This window comes from Myxine glutinosa, chromosome 2 (genome assembly GCF_964187855.1).
Source record: "Myxine glutinosa chromosome 2, kmMyxGlut1.1, whole genome shotgun sequence".
Classification (NCBI taxonomy): Eukaryota; Metazoa; Chordata; class Myxini; order Myxiniformes; family Myxinidae; genus Myxine; species Myxine glutinosa.
In genome coordinates, this window is record NC_136262.1 from 53609533 (window position 1) to 53632388 (window position 22856).

The following is a 22856-nucleotide window of genomic DNA, read 5'->3' on the forward strand; positions in this document are numbered from 1 at the left end:
CCTCTCTCACTAAGAATAAGAAGCACAGGATCTAGAGGCTTTTATATTTTGTACCTCCTCTCCTTTGGTCTTTCTCTTCAACCCTGTACCTTTACCCGGCACTCCAGGATGTATGCGTTTCTTTTTTTCAGTAACCCTCTCCTTATTAAACCTCCAAAATCTCGACTTAATGGTCGTCTCTGCTCCTTGGTTTCTCTTTTCTCCTTCGTGTGCAACTACCTTCATGAGTCAGTGCAATCCGACTCTTTCCTCCAGGGATTTAAGATGTCAGTACACGACCATCTCGTGCCATCTTAAATCCCCATATTTCTGCCCTCATTAACCCTCCCCACACCCACACATTTTACCTGCAATGCAGATCTCTCTCTCTCTCTTTCCCTCTCTCTCGGCCTGATTGTTAGTCAGGTTCACTAGGTTAACAAATATAATTTCGTTCAAATTTTTGGGAGATTAGCAAACCTGTACATTTTTGGAATCATCAGAGCATGGAGAATCTGAAAATCAATGTTGGCATTTGCACAGACACCTGCATGGCCGCCATTTTGGATTTTCAAAATGGCCGCCATAAAATACATATTTTGCGCTATCTCAGCTTTTAGTGAACCTAGAAACTTCATTAAATATGCTAATCCTATGTTTTCTGGGTCAAGGAATCCAATAAAGGCCTCAAAATAGTGCTCAGGATTATAGAAAAGCAACAAACAAAGGTAACTGAAAACATTGTCTTTATATTTGTGATATAACTGTATTACATAATACATGATATTTCAAGTCCTTTGAGGTTATAGGTATGGGTTTATAAAGCAAGAAAGCAGCCTTGTTAGTATCAGATTGAACTATAAGTCCTATACACAGGATCTACTAGGTCTACACCGTTCAGGAATATGCTTTTACAGACCTTCATCACTGTCCTGAGTGTCATTTTCGCAAAGGTGTCTACGCAAATGTAAACATTAATTTTTGGATTCCTCATGCTCTGAATATTCCAAAAATGTATAGTTTTGCTAATCTCCAAAATTTTTGAACGAAAAAACATAGTGAACCTGACTATGTGTGACTTCAAAGACAACTAAGATTACGGAACTGCTGTTAATAGAGGTTATGATACTGAAGGGTTGAAACTTCAATGATGGATCGTTTCCAGCTGATGATTAATGTGGCCATTGATTTGGGCAGTTAGTAAACTGAAAATTTGTTTTTAGATCTCTCTTCTCTTTGTCCATTTGTTTGTCCACCTACTTGTTTGAGTCCAGTTGTTTATCCCCACCACGCCATTGCTAGTATAAAATATTTTCTTCCTCCATCGCCTTTCCCCTTCTCCCTCGAGCCTAGATTTTGTAGTAAATAAATAAAGGCAGGAATAAATGAATACCAACCACATTCATGATCTCTGCTTTCCACATGCAAGAACCAGCAGACAGAGAAGCCAGCTTAATGTCCTCTCCAAAATAATGATATTGTAACGGGGTTTTGGCGTCAGCGACCCTGGGTCTTTTACAGTCCCAGCACAAATTGTCAGGAGATGGGTTGTGTGTAAGGACAGGACCCCTGGCTAAAGCCTAAAAGCTTGCACAATTTCGCTAGAAAAGAGGATGAGGGATGGGGGTGGTGGGAGGGGAAGAGAGGCAAAAAAACATTGGTAACTGGCAATGTGCCCCTTTTATGTTATAAGGCCAGTTTCCTATGTGCAGGAGCCCTGTCGCATGACACAAGTTCAGTGGCAACAATGGCTTCCTTCTGCAAGTATTAATGAAGTAATGATTCACAAGGAATGTGCATAACACTTTGCTAAATGACCTATCCCTTAACGCACACAGAGGCCACAGAACTCAGACAAAGGCCTACACGTTGACACATTTAGACATATATAACTAATGGAGGGGAGGCATTGAAAATAACAAATAAAAGGCAGCAGGCAAAATAAGGTAAATGAAAAAGAGAAGTAAAGGATTTTGGTTCAGGTCGGGTTGGCTTGCAGTTTCATGGTTTCCTCTTGGCTGTAAGGCAGGGGGCTGGCAATTCCATATCCCCCAGCGCACCCCCAGTGCCAGACACCTCAGGGAGCATCACCAACTCTCAATTGTCTGATCTCTCAATTGCCAAGTTCCTTCACATGGTGGGGGTGGGGGGGAGAGAGACAGAGAGACAGACAGACAGAGAGAGAGAGAGACTGACTTTTATGTCCTTTTATTACAAAAGTATAGTATTAAAAAAAAAAATGATGATTCAAAGAAAACAATCACAACAGTTCCACAAGCATTTACACGATAAATAAACAAATTATCAGCAAATGAACAAGCCAGTATTACGGAAGACAACTACATAGTAAGCAAAATGCATCTCTCACACACCACTGCTTCTCAAAGAGTTGTAACTCAGAACAACAACAAAATTTCAGCTTCACTCTTGAAGCACAGAGAGCTTTAAACAATTCCAAAACATCTGTACTATACGAATCATTCTGTATCTTTGATTTCCTGGTCTTATATATTGCCAACTTGGCTTGTGCAAGAAAGAAATGAATTAAAATTGTTGTTGGGGAATTGAACCGCCCACTCGGGCCAAAAATAAAGGCAGGAAAATCAAAAACAAAGGAAAACCGTGCAAGTAACATTTTAAAGAAAACAAATAAAGGAGTTAACCGGTCACAGCGTACATACGCATGGGGCAAGGTTTCAGTTTGTCCACAAAATGGACATTGCTCACTTATCACTTGCGAGAAGCGGTGAATTAGGAAATTTGTGGGTAGGATCCAATGCGCAATTCTCCATTGAAGATCCCCAACACGTTTCGGCACAGGCTGTTTATAGTACCACCCCCAAATAGGGTAAAGGGGAGGGGTATTCGGCAGGACTGCAGGCCATCTACAGGGTACAGGGGAGGACAACGAAGGAAAAAGGATTTTTAAGCATTGCACATACAGGGTCTTTCGGTTGCTCCCAGAAAAGGATAGAGAGCAGCCAAAACTAATCGGTTCCAAACTGAGAGAACTAGATAGACAAAGATTGGGGAAGGGTGGAGAAGATTCAGAGGTGGGTATGGGAGGGTTGCTTGCCCAGCCATTTGAGGCACAGTAGATGCGAAGCACCATTTTCAAAAAGCTATCAACTCTGCGACACGATCTAACGTCAACCGTCGAAGCCAGAGTGGTAGCACTGATCCACCTGTCGTTGGTGGCGTTTCTCAAGTGACACACTTTTGTTACTGAGGCATTTATAAACTTTTGAATGAAGGTGCTTTCGTTCACCCACTCACCAAATACAGAGTTATGAAATAATGGTTCGTTGAAGAACATGGATCGAACAAAAGTCGAGGGGGTCACGGAGACAGGTAAAGGCTTGCCACGCATTCAGTAGGCTTTGGTGAAAGGCAGGTAGCATCGATAGGTCTATCTTGGTCGAGTCCATCAGGAACAGCTCATGTGCAAGATCCAACTTCCCCGCTTGATGTAAGATGCAGCTGGTAAGCTGTTTCCAGGCCAAACATGGTTCAAACAAGAAGCGCCATGTTGTTCGTAGGCGGAAAGCCATGATGCGGCACTTGACATTGAACAGCCCTTGGCCAACCTCTGCAGTTGGTAAGTTTAGAATCTCTGGTCTCAGCCAATGCTTTCCGGACCAGAAGAAATGGGTGATGCATTTTTGTATGTCCTCCACCAGAGTTTTGGGTGGTTGCAGGGAAAGAACCTTGTACCATAACTTAGTGGTGACCAGACTGTTGATGACTAGTACCCTACCTCAGTAGCACAGTTGGCAGAGCAAGTTTTTCCATTTCAGTAACAGTACTTCAATGTGTGCCAACAAGCTTTCCCAGTTATGACTCACAAAATTCCCAGGACCAAGGAACACCCCTAGGAACTTAATCCCATCTCTTCTCCACAAAAGATTGTCAGGGAGAGGGGGAGGGAGAGGAAATAGGGGAGCAGGTAGAGGGTAGGTAGAGGGTTGAAGCCACAACGCTTCTGTTTTTGTCAAATTTATCTTGGCCGATGATGCCCTGCTGAAGAGGTCCAATGCACTCATCATCAAATCAACATCTTCTGACTGTCTGATGCAGACACAGATGTCATCTGCATAAGCAATGCTTTTTAAGGGGTGGGTTCCAAAAGTAACACCAGACAAGGGCTTCCGAAAGGTATTTAAGAGGGGCTCAAGGGCTAAAGCATACAAAATTCCAGACAGAGGGCAGTCCTGCCTTACACCTCTCCCAACACAAAAGGGGGGTACAAGTTCAATTAGTTCATTGTTTATCTTTAAGATAGCCAATATGTTTGAATAACATAATTGTATATGGGATATAAAGAGAGGTCCAAAACCAAAAAAGGATTTTAGCACTGCAAAAAGATATGTATGAGAAACACAGTCAAAAGCTTTCTCCTGGTCGAGGAAGATCAAGCCACAATTTTCTGTGTTTCTGTGTCCTTGTGTAGTTTTATACTTCTCCCTCCCCCCCCCCCCCCTTCCCATGCCTCCTCCCCCCAAGCCCTCTCCCTTCCACACATCTCCCTGCTCTCAAATGTTGTGTTTGTGTGCTTCCCCTTCTCTTCCCATCTTGTTTTCCGCTCCCTCTTTTTATATATTTTGTTTGTCTGGTTGATTTGTTTGTGAAGTAAATGTTAGCTCTTTCACGAGCCTCGATTCAGTATACAAAAAAAAAAAAAAAAAAACTTTCATAATTAGTCTCACAGATTTCAATGACATCTCGGACAACAGAGATATTGTTGCGGATTTGAGAATCCTGTGTTTGTAAATATCACCCTCTGTAAGTAATGTCATGATCTTTGTAAATACCTCCATTTGTGTAAAGGTCAAAGGTCGTCCCCTTAGTTAGTCCATCGCATGCACGTAGAAAATCATATACCCTTCTAAATAGTTATTTCTTTATTATGTGTTCCAGTTTAAGGCTCTGTTGCCCATTAGCTGACACTGCATTGCACCGAATCGAATAAGATAGATCCCCTTTTTCAAATTCCCCCAAAGCCTCCCTTTCCAACTGCATCATTGCCAACTGCATTATTACCTTCGCAAAAGCGGAAGGTTATGTTTTGATCGCTGTGTATTTATTTGTATGTCTGTGTGTGTGTATGTTAATCGCATAACTCAAAAAGTATTCAACCGAATTGCATGAAATTTGGTGGGATGATTGGTTATTATACGGGACACATTTGATTAGATTTTGGGAAACAGATTTGCTCAAATTCTGACTATTTTTAACTCGATCGTATTTCACTCAAAGTTATGAGCGACTGAAGAAGAAGATGTCCATCCAGGACGTCATCACTATAACGCGATCTCCCGCGATCATTTCAACCTCAAAAAAAATTATAATTGCAGATTTGTCAAGAGATGAGGCATATTAACAAACGAATGAAACAGATTTGCTCAAATTCTGACTATTTTTAACTCGATCGTATTTCACTCAAAGTTATGAGCGACTGAAGAAGAGGATGTCCATCCAAGACGTCATCACTATAACGCGATCTCCCGCAATCATTTCAACCTCAAATGAAATTCAAATTGCAGATTTGTCAATCGGGGAGGCATATTAACAGACGAATGAAACAGATTTGCTCAAATTCTGATTTTTAAAAATCGATCGCATTTCACATAAAGTTTCACATCGCATACACTCCCATGCCAAGTACAGAACAGTAGCTGCGGCGAAGGTATGCGCTCTACCGAGTGCCCGGATTCTAGTTGCCAACTGCATTTGCCGCCATTACGGCGTGGTCAGCTCGGGGAAGAAGGGCGTGCCCGCCCATCGTCATCAAGGGTGGAGCCAGAGAGCCCGTGCCTGCCAATCGGCACTGCGGAGAGCGGCCCGGTAGGCGTGCCCTCTTAACCCGCGGCTTGATCGCGGGAAAAGCCATAAAAGGAGGTTGGGAGGGACTGCTTGAAAAGATGAGTTCGGAGTCAGACACGAGGCAGAGCAGCTCGTTTGAGGGGAAGCTGAGAGAGGTTTTTGAGGGAGGTGCGCTGGACCGCAGACAGTCTGTGAAGTAGTAAAGGAGCGTCGGAGACGCAGGAGGCGGAGGACGCGTGAGACAGCTGCCAGTGTGAAACCGAATACGTGGAGCTGCCGGCTCCTCGCTGCCAGCCCGAAGCGGAGCTGTGTGCCGGGTTTCGCCTCGAACCCACAAGCGTGGACCAAAGCGCGAGCTTGGAGCCAAACCTCGACGCCTACCATCTACCTGGGACCCTCCTCTGCCGTCCCGTACCATCCCTGCCATACCATCCTTTTGTGTACGTGAGTTTGTCTTGTTTGTTCTGTCTGGGGAATAGGTAAGACTGTCTAGATAAGCTAGCATTGCACTGTGTCTTCCTCTTCTGTAAATTGCTTTCGTTTTCTTTCCTTCTCCCTTGGTTTCTTTGGTTTTGTACAATAGTTAGTAATAAATACCTGTGTTGTTCCTACCTTCGTCTTCTTCTTCATGCTCGTCCGATCGTCTTTGTGATTTCCCCCATTGAGTACCTGTGGCGCGATTTCGGCCAACGCTTCGGAATCGGGTTAGTGACTGTTAATAGCTCGAACTCCGGGTTGCTAAAACCGCTTGGCAATTGGAACATCTAAAACCGTGGTTCGAGCGGGAGTCCCTCCCCTGCGTCGCGGTCAGGAGTGGCACTCAGGTCCTTGGGACTTTTCATTGACCAAATACCCTGGCTGCTCCCGACCGGAAGGAGCGTTGGGACCCCCAGGACTCACGTCGGTCAGTCGCAGACAAGGGGATTAATCCCCCCTTGGTAAGGGGAAAAGGGGCCGACGTTGAGATCCGTAACAATATTATCCTGAATATTGTGACCAGGAACACAATAAGTCTGGTCCATGTGTATAATGTCTCCTAGTAGGGGTGAGAGACGCAAGGCCAAAGCCTTTGAGAAAATTTTATAGTCCGTACACAATAAGCCCACTGGCCTCCACTGTGATATGAGCAATAAATTCCCTTTTTTAGGAAGCAAAGTAAGCACGGCTCTCCTGTAGCTCAGTGGAAGTTCACCCTTCTTCAAGCTCTCCAGGAAAACCAGAAGTAAATCAGGTCCAATCAAGTCCCAAAATTTCTCCAAGAACTCCACTGGCAGACCAGGTGATTTCCCTCTGTCCAGGCTTTTAAGGGCAACAGAAAGTTCCTCAAGCTTGAGCGGTGACTTCAGATCCGTTATTTGCTTTGGAGTTAGTGTAGACACCATCAAACAAGTTCGGAGCAAGTTCTGCATCAACATCTGTTGCCTGGTAAAGTGTAGAGAAGAAGAGTCTTGCATCCTTCTTAATTTCTACAGGGTTGGTCGTGATTGAATTATCAGGACGCTTCAAAGCAGTAATTTGGAAATGAGGAAACTTTGTTTCAAAATCAAAGAAAAACCGGGTCGGAGAATCCAGCAGGTAGAGGTGCTGAAAGCGTAGCGCTCCTTGGGTTTGATTAGAAATTATATTATTAAGAAGAGACTTCTCACATAGTCTTAGTTCCTTTTGGGGGGTAGGATGGGTTTTTTAATTTGTTTGAATCTGGAGAATCTCCTTCTCCAGCTCCACTTTCATTCTGTGTTCTACCTGTGTGTTTAGAAAACAAAACTGCTGACAGAAACTTCTAATTTGGACCTTTGTGTTGTCCCACCACAATCGCTGGTCCTTAAAACTGAATTTGGAGCCTCTCAGATTGGACCACACCCTCTCAAAGGCATTCCTAAAGGAGGGGCTATCTAATATGGAAATGTTCAGTTTCCAAAAAGAGTGGCGATTTGGAGATAACCCAACACGGTAACTCATGGTAATGAGGTGATGGTCAGGGAAACCAGACGGGGAAATTTCAGTGGTGGGGGAGAGGTTGGCAAATGGCAAATTTATATAAAATCTATCAAGTCTGGCAAGGGCCACTAGATTATTGGCAACCTTACACCAGGTAAATTGATGGGTGCCTGGATTTTGTATCCGCCAGATATCTTGAAAACCAAAATCTCTTATTATTTTAGATAACAGTCTGGCTGGTCCGGGGTGAGGTTCTGCGCCATTCCGATCGCACTCAGGTTGCAGGGTGCAATTAAAATCACCGCCTATTATAATGCACTTCTGCAAGTCTAACTGCATCATGTGGAGTCGTAACCCATCATAGAAGGTTTGTCGGTCTGTGCCCTTTGAAGGGGCATAGACATTTATTAAAGTCTCCATCAACAAAATCCAGTGAAACTAAGTGACCTGGGATTATTTCCTGAAATGAGAGTTGGATCGGGAAAAAATGGGGATTAATTAGAAAGGCAACTCCTGCTGTACGAGAGGTTGAATCGCTAAAGTATCCGGCCTTTTTCATCATTCGATTCCATATAGCGTGAGACGATGGGTTAGAGTGGGTTTCTTGTAAGAAAGCCACATCTAGTTTCCGTTGCCTTACAAGGTTGACCACTTGGAGCATCCTAGACTGGCTCGCACCACCATTTATATTGAGGCTACCAAAAATAGTCAGAGATGTAAAAGAGGTAAGGAAAGGGAAATATGCATATCATCCTTTTAGTTCGTTTTTGCCTTAACAATGTGTTTCTTAAGCCTACTGCATTGGGGTTCCGTGAAATTGTGGTCACTGGGTTGGCGAATAATACACCTTGCTGTTTCAATAAACCCATGTAGATCAGAAAAATGATCTTTTATTTCAATATATCTTTTTCTAAGTCTGGTTCAGAGACTTGAGTATATGCGATGGTAAGACGTTGGAATCACTGTATGTGGGAAATTCCTCAATGTTATAGGATTCCTCCTCAGACATGTCAGAAGCACTATCTGGGACCCCTGGCTCTTGAGACACCAGAATACTCTGTGGTGTGCAGGTGCCATCCTGCCCTGTTTCTGTAGGAACTGGTTGAGGGGGGGGGGGGGGTTCCATCAGAACCCCAGGTAATGTGGGAGGGGGGGGGAGGGGCGATTCTGCAACCTGTTGCACAATTTGAGGTTCTTCCTCGGGACAATCATTGTGCTCAGGTACATGTTCTAAATTGGCCGGTACAACGACTATTTGAATTGAAAGATCGCCGTCAGGTGCGTTGGAACACTGAGGGGTCGAAATGTGCTCTTTTTGCCCCCCAGTCGAGTCTCGACCCGACTTGTCATAATCCGCACAAGGATTTAACGTAGTTTGCACTCCAACCTCATCTGGAGGTAGCGTATGCAACTCCTCCACATGAGGCTGAGGGTCCATATCGGCAGCAGGCAGAGGATCTGCATTCACATTTAGCAATACTTCATATCGATTACTCATCGATGTTTTATCAGGTGGTACTGAGTCCAATGCATCGGAGTCTAACACCACCTTCTTTTCCTTACGGGGTGGATGGACATCCCGAGGTGTTTTCCTCTTTCTCAAAGAGGAGACGAGTGTAAAACCAACCCAAACGTTATCATTCTCGGGGGTTTGCGATGTCGATGGTACGTTTTCTGTCACAGTATCAGGTGGCAATTTGTGGACAAAACCGTTTTAGATGCCCAAAGTGCCCACAGCCGAAACATTTTAACGTTTCAGTGGACGCATATATCTGGTACTCCAATTGTAGGATATAATGTCACCTGATTACCTTGGATACAAAGTCCCAAAAAAATGTTCATTTTCCTGGAAATTTTCCTTCAAAAACGAAACGTAAATACCGCGTTGAACACCTTGTCCACATTGGATGCAGGAAACACAATGTACGCCTGCCGCCGGAAGGACATGATGTGTTTAGCCTGCTCGTTGCGATACACCAGAGATAACATCGTGATCTCCGACACCCCAGAGATAACATCATGATCTCCGACACCACGTGACTGTACCATACCAAGAAAGCTCTTTTAAAATTAAATCGTTTTTCAGGAATGGGGGACAATTTGATAACAAGACTTTCATGGCTGGGGTGTTCAGTGGGGAGACCAGGACAAAATGGCCATTCTCGGTAGACAAACCGGTCACAACAATTTCATGTACCAGCTGCTCTTCAGCTACGAATATTACCGGATGTTTGTTGATCCGTAAGCTGCACGGATTTTCTCGAGCCCGATTATATTACCCAGCGCAATAACGATGTCTTCCACGGTGACCTCGTTAGGGGGAACGCAAACCACGCCATGTTTCCGCGTCAAGCCCTCAAAGGCAGCGTAGCGGGAACGTGCCGACATTACGACGATCGGAAAATCCTCGGCCTAAGCCGAGATGGATTTGGGGAGGTTGGAGGGGGAGGGTGGACAGCTTTCTGTACAAGTAGGGCAAAAAGGGAAAAGCGCTACTCGGCGTACACCAACACGAGCGAAACTATCACGAGGAAACGCACCTCTCAATGAGGAAAGGGCGAAAAATCACGACAACCCGTCAGAGTGCCGATGGACTCACCTCTCCATCTCACCGAAAGGCGTGGGCTCTCTCTCTCTCTCTGTATCTCAGGGGAAAAAACTAAAGTGGAGAAAAATGAACATGGAGATAGCAACACAAGCGAGGAATGCAATGGAGGAGGGCAGGAGGGTGAAGGGACGAGTGGGGGGAGGAGGAGGGGGAACGAGTGGGGGGAGGAGGAGGGGGAACGAGTGGGGGGAGGATGAGGGGTAACGAGTGGGGGGAGGAGGAGGGGGAACGAGTGGGGGGAGGAGGAGGGGGAACGAGTGGGGGGAGGAGGAGGGGGAACGAGTGGGGGGAGGGGGAGAGGGGAACGAGTGGGAGAGGGGGAGCGGAACGAATGGGAGAGGGGGAGGGGGGAACGAGTGGGGGAGGGGGAGGGGGGAACGAGTGGGGGAGGGGGAGGGGGGAACGAGTGGGGGAGGGGGGAACGAGTGGGGGAGGGGGAGGGGGGAACGATTGGGGAAGGGGGAGGGGGAGTAACGAGTTTGAACGAGTGGGGGAGGGGGGACGAGTGGGGGAAGGGGGAGGGGAACTAGTGGAGGAGGGGGAGGGGAACGAGTGGGGGGAGGGGAGGAACGAGTGGGTGGTGGGGGAACGAGTGGGGGGGAGGGGGATGGGAGAGGGTGGAACGAGTGGGGGAGGGGGGAGGACGAGTGTGGGGGGGGTGTGGGGAGGGGGGAACGAGTGGGGGGAGTGGGGAACGAGTGGGGGAGGGGGGACGAGGGGAGAGGGGGGAACGAGAGGGGGAGGGGGAGGGGGAACGAGTGGGGGGAGCGGGTGTGGAACTGGGAGGTGGGGGGAGGTGGGCGGAAGAAAAATGGGAAGGGAGGACGAGGGTTGTGGTACCGGGTTTGATGAAAATGGAGTGGTGGGGAGAGACAGAGAATACACAATGTGAAAATAAACAAAAATGGAAAGGAAAGGTGAGAACAACGCCCAAAAGGGGGGGGGGGGGGTAGGGGGAGGAGGTAGAAAGATCGAAAGTCGGAGCAGCTCGCACCTCACCACACATGCACAGCCGCCATCTTGCCATGCCCAACACACAAACGTCCAGCAGAGGGAGAGACAGTGGAGACAGAGACAGAGACAGAGACAGAGACAGACACAGACAGACACAGAGACAGACACAGAGACAGACACAGAGACAGAGACAGAGACAGAGACAGAGACAGAGAGTGAGAATGAGAGTGAAAATGGCAACATGTCATCTTCAAGCAAAAAACTCTCAACTCCTTCCCTGTTGGTCACTTCCCTATTAGCTGTTCATAAAGGCGGGGTGATTGATGTGGTTGATGGATACATTTACTTTCCATCAGCAGATCACTAAAGCAACAATTTACGTTGCAAAATAGTTAATGTCCTTCTTCTTTCAAAAAAAGAAAGGATATGGCCTTCCATTCTAAGCCATGAAGATGCAGCCTCCAATATCAGGAACATCCGGCCAATCTGAATACGACAAAAATAAAATAAAATAAAAATTCCCTTTTAAAGGTAATTTTCCCTGCTCGAGTGGGGGTTGGCCTTGTGGGCCCAATGACAGTCATCATGGTTCCCTTTTTGAGGCAATGTTTTTATTGGCCAAATGCCCTTCCTGACGCCAACCCTTTACTCACCTCTTATGCACGGTGTACCTATTTTACAGTGTACCTATTTGTATTGCATATTGGGAACATGGTGTACCTTTTCTAGGCCTGGGCACACACCGGCACGTTCATCCCAGCAAGCTGGTGCTCAATTTGCTGACCTTGGAAGGATGACAGGCTGAGTCAACTCTCCTGGCGTTAATTCAACGATCGACCAGGATTTGAGCTCAGGATTCCTGGGATCCCAAGCCAGCACCCGAACCGCTCAGCCAACACCAGGCTCAATCTGAATACAACACTATGCAGCTTTAGGGAAGGGTGTGTAAAAATGGTGGTGAAACCCAAAGATAAAAGAAAAGCTAATAAAGGTGGTAGTCTTTCCCACAACTGAACTGGCATTTAATACGTGGGAAACTTAAGCAGCACTTATCACTATTATACACCTCCTGAGCTATTACCATCTCTCCATTCTTTCCACAACTGTAACAATATATTCCATAATATAGAGCACTAACTGCAGTGCACATGGAACAGAATGGCAGTTTGCAATCCATATCATATTTCATTGGAAATGGAACACAGATTAGACAATTCTAATGTTTGCTCAAAAAAAGGATAATGTCCAAAATGTCAGCTTCCCCTTGTTTATTGCAGTGGTAAACTTGCACTTCTTCAACTCTTGCTTGAGAAAAATCAATGGTGATCTAACATCATGCTTTAGGAAAATAAAGCAAATTTTAATCAAAGATACAACAAACGGTCATGTTCGACAGACAGTTAATAAAATATCCTGCCAAACAGAGGATATAAGTTGATTCCAATGTACAAAAAATATGTTGGGAAGGCTTACAATGAAGAGAGATCGTGGAGCTGAAAATATACCATAATACATGAGATGTGACATATATTAAGGCCGTGACATGCATCAAACTAAATTAATTTGGTTACGTTCCGGAGCTGTATGGACAGAAAGCAATTGCTATAAATGAATAAAACAAGCCCAAAAGTCGAACAGCGGCATAGCCGGGCTTTTAAAATATTATAAACCACACACACATATCATATGATTAGCTTTTTAAACAATCGTTAATGCTGTTTATAACATTAAACAAATAAATTTGGAGGAATCCCGACCTCCGCGAGGTAAGTTTTACTTACTGAGCGAAGATATACTGTAATCTATATACCCCACAAGGGATGGAGGTGTGTGTCATATGAATATGTGAGTGGAGGGCGTGGCCTATGCAAAGGAGCGCGGGGGCTGGCAGTGGCAGTCCGGATGTGGGATACGAGGCCGAGTGACGTGGCTTGCAGTGCTGTTCATTAAACTAGTCATCTCCTAAGTTGAGACTTGGATTCATCTTATTACTTGGTGGCAGCGAAAGGCGAACCTACAAACCCGATTGGAACCCCATATAGGGATTCGTAGCCAAGCTCACAATGGCGGACGCACCCATGATGCCACGCATGGATTGGACCAGCGCCCACCTCGGTGAAGCCTTCGAGCTATTCAGAAAGCGTACCCAGCTGTACTTTTCTGTGAAGGATGTAGCAGGTGACAAACAAGTCGACTACATTCTCTTGCTATCAGGTGAGGAAGGCCTGCGACGCTACAGTTCGTGGGGCCTTGAGAACGCCGATGGCACAAGGCCTAACACCGTGACGCCAGCGATTGTTTGGCAGCGTTTTGACGCTGAGCTGAAACCCCAGGCAAATTACCGTGTGGCTCGTTTCTGCTTACAGCGATTTAAGCAGGACGAAGATGAAACTGTGGACAATTTCATCTCCAGATGTCGCCAGCAAGCGAGCAAATGCAAGTTCAAGACCCCCGAGGCGGACGAGCGCATAATAGAACAGCTCATTGCAGGGACGCGGTATCAGGAGCTACAGAAAGAGCTCCTCACGAAGGATGACTCCCTCAGGATGACTCTCTCACGCTGGACCAAGCCCTGGAAAGTGATGCCTCGGATCATGCGATAGCGGCGACTCTCTCCCAAGGGGGACGCCCTGTGGCTTTCTTTTCGCGAACTCTCACCTCCGCTGAGCGGAGGCATTCGTCTGTTGAAAAGGAAGCATACGCGATCGTCGAATCGATTCGGCGATGGCGGCCGTACCTGCTCGGGCGGTGTTTCCAAATTGTCACGGACCAACAAAGCGTTGCATTCATGTACGACACCTTACATGCTCAACGCATTAAGAATGAGAAAATCACTCGCTGGCGTATCGAACTCGCCGACTTCTACTACACCATCAAATACCGCCCGGGGAAGGATAACCTGGTCGCCGACGCCTTATCGAGGCCGGCCACTTGCGCGGGGGTTGTCACTTTGGAGGGGCTGCGCGCTTTGCACGGCACTATGTGTCATTCCGGGGTAGCGCGTTTCGCGCATTTTGTGCGTGAGGGGAATCTGCCGTACTCGATTGAGGACATCCGCCGGATCTGCCGTGATTGCACTATCTGCGCGGAGCTCAAACCGCGTTTTTACAACCCTCCTATGGGGACGCTGGTTAGGGCTACTAGACCGTGGGAGCGTTTGGCGATGGAATTCAAGGGGCCGCTGCCGGTGTCGAGTAATTCTCATTATCTGCTCACTATCGTTGATGAGTATTCGCGATTCCCCTTTGCTTATACGTGCAGGGATATGTCGGCTGCCACGGTTATACGGTGCCTACAGAATTTGTTTTCTATGTTTGGGTATCCGGCCTACATGCATACCGATCGGGGTGCGGTGTTCCTGTCTCAGGAGGTGAGGGGCTACTTGCTCCAGAATAATGTTGCTTCGAGCTACACCACCCCGTACCGGCCCCAGGCAAATGGGCAGATCGAACGCTTTAATGTGATTATATGGAGGGCCGTCATGCTAAGCCTCAGGGCCCTCGGCCGGGGCCTCGATAAATGGGTGTGGTCGCTACCTGCAGCTCTCAACTCGATCCGGGCTCTCCTATGTACCGCCACCAACCAGACTCCTCATGGAAGACTGTTCCACCACCCTAGAAGCTCGGGTAGTATCCAATCTTTACCCAGCTGGCTCGCTGAGCCGGGGCCGGCCTATCTCAAACGAGCGGTTCGCGCTAGCAAGTACGACCCCCTCGTTGATAAGGTGTGGGTACTCCAGGCTAATCCCGAGCATGCCCGTGTGCTAACGGCTGACGGACGCGAGTCTACTGTCTCAGTACGCCATCTCGCCCCTTGTGGGGTCGACGACAGGGATATTGACGAACCGATGTACGAGTCTATGGACTCTACCGAAACTTCCTCTATGGAACTACTGCCGTCACTTCCGTCGTCGCCTACTCCCTTGCCTGATGGCTCTGGGGTGCCCCCTCCGACACCCACCTCCGGCGGCTATTCTGACGTGGGGGACTCCAGGCTTGGGGACGCCGTACCCGGTAGTCTCCGCACCCGAACTGGCAGGGTAGTTCGCCGCCCCGACCGCTACGGGTGGACCGACTGACGTGGATTGACGTACCCCATTCGATTATTGCTGACGCTTGCTTGCGACCTGCCTAGCGGCAGTCTAGTTTTAACGGCGGGGAGAATGTAGTGAAATTATACTGAAGGTGAACCCAGGAGTGCTCGCTTATCCCACTAAAGAGGCGTCTATAAGACCCGGGACAACCGCGGCACAAGGCCACTCCAGCGACACTTACTGTGACATATGGTCCTGTAGTTTGAATGGTATGTACGCCCCTATATGCTGCACTTGTTTTGCTTTGCCTATTGATATCGGACATTGCCCATATAATACTCCGATTCTGATGTCTATTGCATGAATGTATTTTGCAGGATGTTACCACAGATCTAAATGATATTAAACCTACCCAAGGGACAAGTCGTGTCTGTGGTTGATTTTCACGACAGTAAGCATATTATGAAATATGTAGTCCGTCAGTACAGTGGTTTTTTGTGTATTATGATTCCATATATTTCTTGGTAATTAATCAATACATTCGTGCTAAAAGATCATGAATGTGTCTTCATAAACTGTAAAATGGTACTTACGTTTAAAAGGTGGTACCGTAAGTGACCACACATACTCGATATTGCCTTCTTTGATTTATATGACCCCCAAAACCTAGAAATATAGACACCATAATTAAGATCCTAGGCCTCATGGTTGCTGAGTTATGTGGTATTTTAGTGTCATGTGGTGGCCATTTTGAAAGATGGCCGCCATAGCAATCACAGGCCAAAACTTGGATGGCACCATATCTAATTTTGTTTCTTATGGCCTACTGAATATATGTACCAAGTTTGATGCTTTTATCAAAAAGTGCACGATTCGTCTGTATAATGCACCTATCCGCTGGACTAATGTGCTTGAGGGTAGAGGCTGAGCCGGATTTAGGAATGGGCAAGCTGGGAAGTTGCCCAGGGGCCTCTACAACCAGGGGGCCTCCACATATTGTCTAAATCCGGCCCTGGGTAGAGGAGTAGCGGCTTAAACCCGAAACCTATCCAGGTTCCTTCTGATGACTCCATCCTTGTTCTTTGCTTATTTGGGTTCCTTCTGATGACTACAATGCAGTATTTGGTTTTCCCTTTTGAATCAAGCTTGCTCTTCCATGAGAATCACTCTTGCAGAAAAATACAGAAAACAGTTGGACAAACCTGGGAAGATTAATTAACACACAACCAATTAGTGCTGTATAATGAGGAGATGAAGAATGGTTCGAATGAGTCTGGGGAGTGAAATGAGAGGGAGGTTAGGTTCATAAAAAAAACATTCCATATCTCAGGCTAACAATAGTAGGTAAAATAGCCTCGGCCCGAGAGGTATGCGCACTTAACTCTGAGCAGTCTAGCCTGTGTTTGAACCTGGGTTAGAATCCCAAACCAGCTATAAGCTGCCATCCTGGTGTTTCACATCCAGGGGACGTTAAACATCAATATGTGTGATGTCCCTCAGATGTACGTTAAACTGGGAATCCCATGTGTCAGCATTAGTTGAGGGACACTAAGAGTCCCACCATGTCCTTTGTGAAGAGTAGGTGAGTCATCGCCGGCATCCTGAACAAATTACAAGTTCCTACCCTGACTGACTGCTGGGAAAGTAACGGTAAACTACCCAGGATAACCCTTGCTCAGGAACTGCTTTGGCAGCACTGATGCTCTCTAAAGAGTATGATACATTCATGATGATGATGATGATGATTATGATGATGATGACAGTATATATATGTGATTTCTGATATCTGGATGTATAAGTAAAAAAAAAAAAACACCTTCAGAGGCCATTTTTCCCCGCAAAGCGGGGGTTGGCCTTTTTCGGGGACCGTGGTTGTTGTTGTTTTTTGGTCCCCTTTTTTTGAAGCAATGTTTTACGGCCGGATGCCCTTCCTGCCGCCAACCCTTTTTGCCACCTTTTACGACAAACAGGGAATTACCAGTGAACTGGTACTCAATTAGCCGACCTCGGAAGGATGAGTCAGGCTGAGTCAACCCCCCTGGCGTTAATTCAGCGGTTAATTCAGCGATCGACCGGGATTCGAACCCAGGATCCTAGGATCCTTAAGCTGGCACCCTAGCCCTAGCCGCTGGATGTATAAGTAAAACGTGATTTTTGGTTGTATTCCAAGGAGATACATTTTACATCAAAGATGAGGTCGGGTAGTATTAACAATGTGCAGGAATTTTGTGAGACCTTGTCTGGAATATTTTGTTCAGTTTTGGTCACCACATCTGAGGAAGGATGTAGCTGCTATTGAGAGGGTTCAGTGTAGAGCTGCTAGATTGATTCTGGGCCTAGCTATCGGATATCAGGAGCGGCTGGGGAAGACAGGCTATTTTTCATTACAAAAGGGATGATTACTGGGGGATTTGATTGAGATGTTTTTGATAATGAAGGATGTAGACAAAATAAGCGCAGACGAGCTTTTCAACACAACGGACAGTGACGTGACCAGGGGCCATAGCCTGAGAGTGAAGAAAAGGAGAGTTATGACGACATTAAGGCAGGAGCCTTTTGCTCAGAGACTAGTAAGTGTCCGGAAGAGTATCCTTGGAAAGGTAGTAGCAGCAGAAACAGTACATAGTGTTACAGATCGCGGTTTAGATGTTATGATGGGCCGAGCGGATGGTCCAACCGCGACCGTTACAGGATCCCCAATTGGCCCGATTCCACCCGACGTTGACCAGATTGCACCGCAGATATTCAATCGGGAAACCTCTAAAGCGACCTAAAGAGAAGGAAAAGAGAAGAAGACAGAGTACGGAGGAAGAACAGATTTATTATACACACACAAGCAAAAAGAAAGAGCGACCAAAATTATTTACAGCAATGGATGGAAGAAGCAGTCACACAGTGCATCGTTAGCTTATACTATTCAATTTACTTAAACCCATGACAACGATTAGGACAGACGACGTTCACACTTACACGGGGGATATTGCAGGCAGGTATGGCTTGAGGTGGATTGCTGGAGAGGGAGGCAGGGTCGGAGGCAGCAGCTCTCAATTCCTTGCGTTTTTGGCGGGAAAACCCTCCGTCGCGTATCCGCTGCCGATGCTCTAGACGTCACACGCTGGCTCGGTCACACCTGCTCCTCTCCTTCTGGTGGAGCCGTCTCCCTCCTTTCAGCGCGTCTCTCCTTAGCTGGTTTCCTCTCCGAGTACCTCTCCTCTTTGGCTTGGAGCGTCTCGCATCTCACCGCTCACCGCTCCTCTCGTATGTCACCTCTTCGCTCATCTCCCGAAGCAGTCCCTTCCAGTCGCTTTTATTACTCGGGGCGGAATCAAGCCGCCGGCTGCGAGGGCACGCCTACCGGGTCGCTAACCGCGGTGCTGGTTGGCTGTTAGGGCTGTCCGATTCCTCCTTTGATCATGACGACTTGCCACGCCTGTGAGTTGGCGGCTCCTACCCCCCTCTTCTCCGAGATTAGCACATGGGCAATGGCGGCTTGCGGGATTGAACACCACTCGCACCGCTTTTGAAAGGAACTTTGGAGAGCGGAGATGATTGGGGAAATTGAAAGGGCCTACGCTTATTTCGTTTGATACAATGCAGTCAAGCTAGTGGGAAACACATATTTAGCCTACATAGAATAAGGAAATACACTATTTAAAAAGATATATCGTGGCCTGTGTGTAAGTTTCATGGAATTAACTAGGAGGACGGCTGCGACCATTATTTACATTACGAGGGTGTTACACACAACAAAACCATACTTTTCACATTCGTTACACTTCCTCCAAAATTGTTACACTTCTCAAAAACCGTTACACTTCTCAAATTCGTTACACTTCTCAAAACCGTTACACTGCACCCTCCTTTCTTCAGGCCCGCTCTCGGGCCTACAAAACTTTAACTTAGTGTGACACGTAGGTGTAATTCCCTCTACAATTAACCTGACCCTGAGTGTGACAATCTTAAAACACAAATAAGTATGTCCCCCTATTGCATTGCACCCTGTCTAACAGACTCAAGCCCACAGCTAACCGAATTACGGAATTATTCTCAAACTATACATTTACGGTGGGGAGCATTATTTACAGTAACGTTATTTCTTATTTACAACGCAACCCAGGACCTGTGTTTTTTTTTCTTTTTAGGGAACAAGAAAAAGAAATTTCTGTTGGGAAGGAGGAGACAGCACGCATTGCATCGATGCACCAGTACCAATACCACCAAAGCACCCAAAAGCACCACAAAGCACCAAAAGCACCACAAAGCACCAAAAGCACCACAACGCACCAAAAGCACCACTCGGTGCACAGTCACCACGGTTCATAATAAACACAACAAAACAACTGGTGGTGGTCTTCTCTTTCTCTGCTGGGCCGATGTTCTTCCCGACGTCTTCTGGCTTCATGCGGCCTAGTTGGAAATAATAAAAAGCAGAACTTGTGTTCGTTTTTATTTAGGGCCTCAGGGGCCAACTAAGGGTGGTCCACCTGTTTGGCATAGGTGCCACCTTACCGAGGTCCGCAAGCAAGATTCCCTGGCCACTATGGCCGGTCTCCAACAGAGGTGCCCTGCCCCAGAACCTGGGGTCCATCAAGTGGTACTTGGCCGCAGAACAGCGGTCCATAAAGTGGTACATCAACGCAATGCATGCTGGTTCTGGGAATCTCGTGCGCACAATGGCCACCTCACGCACGCTCCCCTCGGCACCCAATGGCGCACAGGTCCTCAAGTGGGAGACAAAAGGGGGGAAGACAATTGAGCGAGGGGTAAGGTCACAAGGGTACACGTCAATAAAGGCAATGCAGGGTGAAGTGCGTACGGAGAGCGAAGTGAGAAAAACTCGTCCCTACCGTACGTCACCCCCCCCCCCCCCCGTCACCTACACTACCCTTGCCCTTACCCCATATTTACAAGAATTTACACCTTTACAAATTCGTCACTACGTCTTGTCTTCCCCCATCTTTCCCTTCTACACCAAATTCGTCTCCAATCCCTCTACTTCAAAATTTGCCATCACCAATTCATCATCAATCCTCATAAGGAGGGAGAGATGGAATTACGCACAATGTCACACCCACGTCATGATGCGTCTCACAATCCAAAACATTTGCATTAATGAAAAATAATAAAACATGGCATGGTGTGGAGTTACCTCATCTCAGGTGAGTGGATGCAGATGGTGCGAGGAGACTCCAATCCTAACTATCCTCTAAATGACCTTAACACTCTTTACACTACCCGGGGTCTTTCCCTGCCAATCCATTGGCCACTTACACTATGGGTTCTAAAAACCAAATTCCCATTGACCAAACTGTGGTGCTTCTCAATTTGGGGTCTCACTCCCCCGATTCATCTCCCGGTGCCCTCGCACAATTTCTGGGCTGCGACGTGTAGCTCTCCCAGCAGGTCTACCCACCTGCACACCTCCACCACTGTAGTTGCCACCCGAGCTTACCTGCTCCTCACCCTAACCTATCTAACTGGGGAAAGCCCCTCCTGGCTCTGTCACCCCACTCGGTGCCCTCTGGCACTGGGCTACCCGGGTCCGTCCTCCGGATCCTCGGGCCCCATCCACAACAACTACTACCGGCTCCCAGAGCCCACCTGCGGCCTCACCTGGCCGACATCCTCACAGTGGTGGAGCGCCCAACCAACTACACACACTAACAGGCTACACGCCCAGCCATTTCCACAACACTAATGCACCCATCCAAAGACCATTCTTTCACCCGCACCACAGATGCCAATATCCAACCACAATTTACCTATACCCTCTACCTAACACTTACTCTACCCGCCCCGGGTATCCGTGATGGGGGTCCACTCTTCCCCCATTCACACCTTCGCACCATCCACTCCACTCCACAATTTCCACCATACTCACTCCACGACCATCCATTCCAATACTCCATTTATTCCACACTACCATTCTCCATACCTGCTGTTGCACACCTGTGCCCTCACACCTGGTGCCACCTGCACCCTCCTTTCTTCCTGGACCATTTGGTCATCACAATACACATCACCATCACTCACTCATACACTGCTCCATACACCTGTTCAGTTGCACACCTGTGCAATCACACCTGTTCAATCCTCAAACACACGGCATCATCTCAGCTAACTACTCCCCTCTGAAACTTGCGCTTCCCAGTCGCCCCTTTAAACTATTGCGCTCCCACGTCATTATCATCCACGCTAATCTACCTGCGTCCCCACTACAGGTATCAGTCACTAACTAATCTTAATGTTACCTAATGTCATCTTCTAGGGCCCTACACACAATATCCTAACCCACCCGGGCTAGTTTTCACTGCCATCAACCCCATAAGCTAGTGCGCATTTGCCCCCACTTTTGTGAGGGATGACAGATTTGCCATCCCACCACATCGGGCATCTCCCACTACCAATTTTGCACATCAAATTTCAACAAATCAAAAATTTGCCAATCACTACTCATCATCTTCACAGTCCACTATATCCTAGCCTCGGTGCGTCGTGACATCATTAAACTCGGTTCGTAAAGCCGAGCAATGAATTCGGGTGGTTTGATCGCCTGCAGGTTGAATCCGTCCGGCTTTCGCTTCAAGGGAGGTGGTTTGGTTGGACCGAGGTTCCACGCACCATCTCGGCGCGGCACCTTGCAGTCCCGGGCCCGATGGCTCAATCTCCCCCGGTCGGAACCCCGTCCCCACGAGGGGGCACCGTTCCGCTTCCTCCCACTCGCCCTTGAACCGGACCGGTCGCCTCGCCCGCCAAGGCCCGGACTCGACCATGCGGGGCGGGGCCAAGCCCGAATCGGCAACGACGCTTCGAAGAGAAGCGATGCAGCATCGACCCGCGCCGGGCCCTGCATCCAACAAAGCACGCCGCGCCCCGAGCGCTCGCATCGGCTATCCGTCGCCCTAACCGCTAACCCGGTTACCGTCGATGCTTCACTTGCATGCTCACACGCATACGCTACCCCTTTCACCCTCACAAAACCCGGCGTTCCAACGCCGTCCGTACATTCCACCAACGCTCTCCCTGTTACACACCACACCTCTCGCGCACACCTCGGTCCACACCTCTCCTCCGTTACGTCCTTCGTAACACTCACCATGGGCGTGCACTCTGGCATCCACCCACTAACGCGCTCAGATGGGCTCTCCCACACTCGCGCCATGACCAACTCAGGTGTGCTTCCTCGCACACGTTCCACCACCACCTTACTCTCCGTGTCACACTCCGTACACCCCGACGTGCATTCTCGCTCGCACTCGGTTTCACACTCGCGCTTCGTAACACGCTCACCCCTTGACGCACACTTTTTATTGCTCTCACTCCCTGTGTCACACTCCGTACACCCCGACGTGCATTCTCGCTCGCACTCGGTTTCACTCCCACACTTTATAACACACCCACTCGCCGACGCACACTTTTTCCTCACACGCGTGCCATTTCCACTCACACGGGACCCTTCACCAATGCCCGGATGCCTCCTCGATCCCAAGCGCGCGAAAATTCTTTTGTCGCCAAACATCC